Source organism: Mustela erminea, chromosome 17 (assembly GCF_009829155.1).
Source record: "Mustela erminea isolate mMusErm1 chromosome 17, mMusErm1.Pri, whole genome shotgun sequence".
Taxonomy (NCBI): Eukaryota; Metazoa; Chordata; class Mammalia; order Carnivora; family Mustelidae; genus Mustela; species Mustela erminea.
In genome coordinates, this window is record NC_045630.1 from 50304991 (window position 1) to 50311819 (window position 6829).

A 6829-nucleotide genomic window follows, 5' to 3' on the forward strand; every position below is an offset into this window, starting at 1 on the left:
GGAACAGTGTCAGATGAAACCAGCTAAAACAGGAAGTGTCAATAGAAGCCAGAGTCTCATAACATAATATCAGAATGTCCAGGATTATTATAAAAAATCAATTGTCACACCAAGAACTAGGCTAATCTCAGCTCAAATGAAAAAAAAAGAGAGAGAGAGAGAAAACAATCAGTAGATGCCAAACAAAGAGATGACAGAAATGTAAAGTTATCTGCAAAGATATCAAAGCAACCTTTATAAAAATATTTCAGTAAGCAATTATGGACATACTTAAAACATAAGTAGAAAGTTTCAGCAGAGAACTAGAAGATATCAAGAAGAACTAAAGGGAAAAATAGAAATGAAAAATACAAGAACCTAAATAAAAACATCCAATGGATGGGCCCAAAATTAGAATGGATGAGACACAGGCAATAATCAGTGACCTTAAAGATAAAATAGAATTTCTCCAGTTTAAAAGAGTAGAGAAAATGGAGAGAAAAAAAATGAACAATGCCTCATGTACTTGTGGGATTACAACAACAACAACAACAACAAAAGGAAGGCTGAGAACTTCCCCAATTCAACAAGAACACTAAACTTATATAATCAAGAAGGCAAATGGGTCACAAAAAGGAAAAACCCATAGAAATCCACATCAAAATGTATCATACACAAACTTCTAAAACTAAAAAGCAAAATCTTGTAAGGAGTGAGAGAGAATGACCTTACTCATAGGGAGAAAGCAATTTGAATGACATGAGATTTATCAGAAATCATGGAAGCCGGAGAAAGTGGCATGTCATTTTTATGTGCTGGAAGAAAAGAACGGTCAACCCCAAATTCTATATTTAGGGCAAATGTCCTTTAGGAACGAAGGAGAAATCAAGACATTCTCTGATAAAGGAAAACTAAGACCATTTGTCAGCATTAGAACTACTCACGGTTTCTTATCTCATGAAAGGAAGGGGAGATGGGCATACTGATAACCAATTCAAAACACTAAGTAGCAAAAGAGATGGTGTAAGACTCGCACTATGGAGTACTACTCAGCAATAAAAGGAAAAGCCACTGATACATGCACTATCTTGAAGAATCTCCATAGTATTATGTTGAGTAGATAATCCAGTCCCCAAAGGTTATACACCGGAGGATTCCACTGATACAACATTCTAGAAATAACAAAGTTATAGACATGGAGAGATTAGTGATTGCTAGGGTTTAAGGATGGAGTAGGGCGGCAGGGAAGTTTGCATGATTATAAAAGGGCAGCACAAGGGATCTTTGTGAAGATAGAAATGTTCTGTATCTTGACTGTATCAATGTCAGTATCCCGTTATGATATTTTATTATATTATCCTGAGAGTACACAGGATCTCCTTGTATTGTTTCTGCAATATATGTGAGTCAACAATTTCTCAAAACGTTTACTTAAAAAACTGTAATAGAATAATATATATGCTTCTTTATTCACACTTTAAACTTTTTTAAAGTTTCTAGCAGTAAATCTAATTACTATTGGAACTTGGAAGTAATGATGAATGCAAACAATGTTTCAAAATACCTTCAACAACTGTAATGTGACATAAAAATATCTGTACTTTGTGACAGTCACATGTCTTGCTACTGCTATTGTTGTTTGTTGCTAGATTCATAATGGAAGGAAATGCTAAATTTACTTGGAAGTTGGTGAAAATAAAGATGTAATTCTTTCCTAGCCAAGGATACAGACCCCCAAAAGGGTCTAAAAACAGGTTTTTGAACATCTGCTCAAACAATGAGAATGCTTCTGATTGACAAGAGAAATAAGATTAATGCTTGGGGACAGATTTCTCAGTGAGAAGGCTATAGTCTCTGAGCTTGGACCTAGTTTGTGGGGATATGGCTAAGATGGACCCAAAAGGTCAGAATCATTGGTAAATATGGGACACCTTATGGTGCCTCTCTCAAGAAAATGGTGGAGAAAATTGAAATAAGCCATCATGCCAAGTACACTTGCTCCTTCTGTGGCAAAACCAAGATGGGAAGAAAAGCCATGGGCACCCAGCAGTGTGGTTTCCTCCATAAAACAGTGGCGATGGTCCCTGGACCTACACCACCACCTCTGCCCTCATAGTGAAGTCTACTATGAGAAGACTGAAAACATCGAAAGACCAGTGAAAACTCCCACCAATGAAGCTCCACCATTTGAAACATTACTAGCTTATAATAAATGGGTTAATTTATGGAACAACAACAAAGCTATTATGGAGTGTGCGAACAAATAACTTGGGAGATCAGAAGTATTTGCTCTGCTTCATGAAGTTTTTAAAGAGATCAAAGTTTTGACAAGAATTTGAAGAGGGAATAAGGAAATCTCACAGGAAAGAAGGGCATTTCAGACAAGAAAACAGTGTGTTGCCAAGACCTGGGGGTGTGGAGCCACCTGAGAAGCTCAAGGAGTATTGAGATGTCTGCTTTGACAGCAGGCCAGGGTGCCTTAGTAGAGACTAAAGGGGATAATTTAAGAAACTATCAAAGAAAGCTGGAAAAGTAATTGAACCAGAATGAAAAGAGCCTGCTAATAGATCTGAAGCTGATTGTATACATGATACAGGGTCGCTGAACAGGCTTTCCTCGATGGAGAAATGAAGGTGGAGATCAGATTTAATTTGAAAAAGGGAAGGGGAGTTAAATTTGGATTGCCTCCATGTGCCAAGCCCAGTGTTAAGCAGAATGTGTACAATGCTTCTTAGATTTCTTAGCACGGTTTCTAACATTGACATAAGTTACCAGGTAAACAATCTGATAGAGCTTCAGTATCATCCCAGAGGGCTGAACAACTAATTAAAATGGTGAATCACGGTAACAACTGGGGTCTGATCCATCTTTCAGCTCCATGTTCTTTCCACCCCTTTCCCCAAGGTAGGATGAACGGGAGTGAGGCCGGTCTGAAGGGGAGAACGTTCAGCAGAATGCAGTCAGGAATCAAGCCGCGGGTGGTGAGAGCCTGCCCAAAGGCCAGGACTGTCTTCAGGTGACTTGTTTGTTTTTTAAGAAAAACAGTGTTACCCCTGGAATTACTTAAATGCTAGGGTTACTGGGTTCTTTGTGGAAATTTAAGGAGTAGAGCTTCGAGGGGAAATCTCTGAGGTTTAGTGACTCAGTAATGCGGAGTGGGTAAGGTTTCTAACCCTCATAAAAAGGTATATAGTGGCAGGTTTTCAGCCCAGGGGATGGAGTGGGTGGTGATAATGTCAGCGACATGATAGGGCACTAGGGAGAGAAGCAGGATGCCACCTGAGGAAAATAACCATTAAGAAATAATCAGAAGGACAGTAGCTCTGGAGTATGAAAATGACATTAGCAAAAAAAATGTGGGTGCCCTAGTATCCTTCGTGATTTGAGAAATGCCCTCAAGGGATTCTTAATTTTTAGAACTTAAAAATACTGAATGCAATATGTTGTTGGTTCAGAAATTATCCTTTCTATGGATAAAATTATTTTGGAATTAATAAGAAGTTATGCTAGCTAACACAAGTTTTAAGGCTCATATTTAGAAAGGAGTTGTTGTTGTAAAGCAGAGCTGGGCTTTGGTTTAATCGGTCAGTCAACACTAGTTCAGGGAGCATGTCACAGCACTACACAGCTAAAATATGCCTTCCTAGACCATCCTGTCCCTTCCCTATCTGACCACTTAGTTATTTCTTTCTTAGGCATTGTCATAATCTGGAATTATCTCGTTTATTCACTTGTTCAGTAATTATTGACTCCAGTGGAATGTCCTTTCCACTAGGGGCCGGAATCCCTCTCTCTTTTATCAGCGTGGTGTGCCAGTGCCTTGCACACAGTAGGTATGCAGCAAGTTTTTGTTGAATGAAGGATTGGAGGCAAAGATTGATAAAACTGTGTGTGCCTGAGGAATGTGAGTTGGGTCTTGAAAAATATCTAGGATCCAGGTAGAATAAATGGAAGTGGGAGGCCTGTCCAGACAGAAGGCCAATATGAGGTGAAATGGTGTTGGCTTTGCTTTTGAGCAGATGGATGGAGGCAGTGATTTTTATGTTAGATTGTTGGGAAAAAATATAAAATTATAAGGATAGGGATAGATTTCAGGAATATCGAAGCCAAGCAGGATTTAGAGCCAGAAGAGATTTTAGAGACCCAGTCAAGTGTTACAGATGAAGGAGTTGAGAGGGGAGACAGTCCCCGGGTTAACCAGGCAGTTAATGCTGTTATGACCAGATTCTCATTCTGTTGACTTCTAATCTAGTGCTCGTTCTATGCTACTCAGAAATACGGAGGCAATGAAACTTTTTGAATGAAGCACAATATATAGTTAAATTGGCATTTATGAGGAATAATCTGCTTCCATATGTAGGATGAGTTGGAAAAAGGAAATTCTAATTTTTTTAAAAGATTTTATTTATTTATCTTACAGAGAGAGATCACAAGTAGGCAGAGAGGCAAGCAGAGAGAGAGGAGGAAGCAGGCTCCCTGCTGAGCAGAGAGCCCAATGTGGGGCTCAATTCCAGGACCCTGGGATCATGACCTGAGCCGAAGGCAGAGGCTTTAACCCACTGAGTCACCCAGGCGCCTCAGGAAATTCTAATTTTAAGAGAACAGGCAACAGCCCAAGAAGCAATATTGGCCTGACACAAAGAAGACCTAGATAATGACGGTAGAGGAGTAGAAGGAGAAGGACAGTAATCACTGAAGGACAAACAGACAGAACTGAAACAGCAGATTAAATTTTGTTACTCTAAAAGGCCTTTTGTGATAAAATATTTAATACTTAGAATATTTTTGTTCAGGGGTACCTGGCTGGCTCAGTCCATAAAGCGTGTGACTCTTGATCTTGGGATTGTGAGTTTGAGCCCCATGCTGGGTGCAGATTGCTTAAAAAGAAAATCTTAAAAAAAAAAAAAAAAAAGAATATTTTTGTTCAGTCCCACCTAGAATATTTACATGTTTTGCTTTTAACTTTTGCAGAATGCATGTTGAGCGAGGAAGTATTTATTTTTGTAACAAGTTGTACAAATTCAGAAGAAATGCATGTTGTTGTCTAAGTAGTTGGAACACAAAAATCATATGTTAACATAAGGCCTATATTAAAACATATCAGCAATAACTAAAGACTCATGAAGCGAAAGATACAGCATTGAGAACTATTTTCCCCCAAACTTGAAAGCTTTGATTTTCCTGTTAATGATAATAAATGATTTCTATTTTGTGTTAAAAGCTTACAAATGTCTTCCACATGAATTATATCTTTTGATCCCCCCCACCAGAACTTGAGGCTGAGATGAGGTGAATGAGAAAGCTGTGACTCCTAGAAGTGACATTTCCACACATAAAACTTTAGGAAGTGCAGCTATAAATCAAATTTCTATAGCTATTCCTTGTATTAGACTTATTTTCTCTTTGAATACTTTCCAGCCATATTTAAACTGATAAAGACAATTCATGCAGTCGGGATGAAAATCATGTGTGTTCTGGGTTTTGTTTAGCAGTGACCTATTTTGTGACATCCCCAAGTGCTTACTGAATCATAGACTGTCTCTTCTGTCACTTTGGAACAATATTCCAAAACAAGTTCCTCTCAGCGTTGTGTAATGGACATTGCCAATTGACCACACCAATTGCTCCTCCTTTCTAACAAAACCCCAAGTTGTTTCAGCTACCTGTTGCTTCCTTAGGCACGATCTCACTTCTAGACTACAGAGTTGTATTGGATCCTGGTGATTCCATACCCTTGACCCATGATCATTCAAAAACCCAGCGTTAAGCCAATTCGTTTATGATTTCTTCTATGGACTGTGACAGGTTGATCTAATTAGATTTAAGAAATAAACATTTTCCCTATCATTGGAGGAGCAATCTTTTGGTGTCCATTGCTACCCTTGTTAATGGCAACTGTTTTGGACCATGATGGAAGCTACTGTGTTGACACAACTGAAGTATGGAGGAGGGCTGAGTGAAAGGGAGTGCCAAATAACAGCAGGAGCTTAGGGTGCACCAGGATTGGTATATACCCTAGCTTTGAATTTGTGTATTTTCATACCGGTTTGATTGGGGTTTTCCAATACTTGCAGACAACATCATCCCAGTGCTAGATGTAAGCAAGGATAGCATATGTTAACGTAAGGCCTATATTAAATCATATCAATAATAACTGAAGACTCATGAAATGAAAGATACAGGGTTGAGAACAATCCACTGAAGCTAAAGTTCCCCTGATGGCAGAGTTCATAGATCTTGTCAATTGCTCTTTTGGGTACCTGGATGAATATTGTTGAATGCATGAAAGCACGATTCTAATTCTAATACTTCTAGGGGAACCTGGGTGGCTCAGTCTGTGGAGCATCTGACTCTTGATTTTGGCTCATGATCTCAGGGTTGTGGGGTCGAGCCCCACATTGGACTTGGAGCTCAGCACAGAGTCTGCTTGAGATTCTCTCTCCCTCTACCCCTCCCTCCACTTGTGCTCTCTTAAAAACAAAACAAAACATAAATAAAATTTAAGAAAATTATAATGAGCACAGAAGTCGGTTATTTTGAGAAACTGACTCATTCAAGCCAGGGTTTTCATATTAACTGAGTTAGTGGTCTTCCAGTCAACAATAGCTTTTGATCTAGACAATACTTTTATCTAGAAACTGATGCAAAGCAGTGTTAATATATAACTCTTAAATAAATAATATATTACTACACATTGTTTGCTAGCACTTCTGTAAGTATTTTGCATGTATCCATCCATTTATTTTAAAAAATTAAAGAACAAAAAAAACCTGTAAGGCAGTCTGATATTCCTCTGCTTTCGACTGAAGACAGTGAAGTTCGTGCCTGGCTGGCTGAGTAGGAAGAGCAT

At 38.7% G+C, this 6829-nt stretch overlaps 1 pseudogene; it reads left to right on the top strand.

Moving 5' to 3' along the window:
- The first annotated feature begins 1854 nt into the window (after positions 1-1854).
- On the top strand, positions 1855-3299 carry LOC116576032 (annotated as a pseudogene).
- The last annotated feature ends 3530 nt before the right edge of the window (positions 3300-6829 follow it).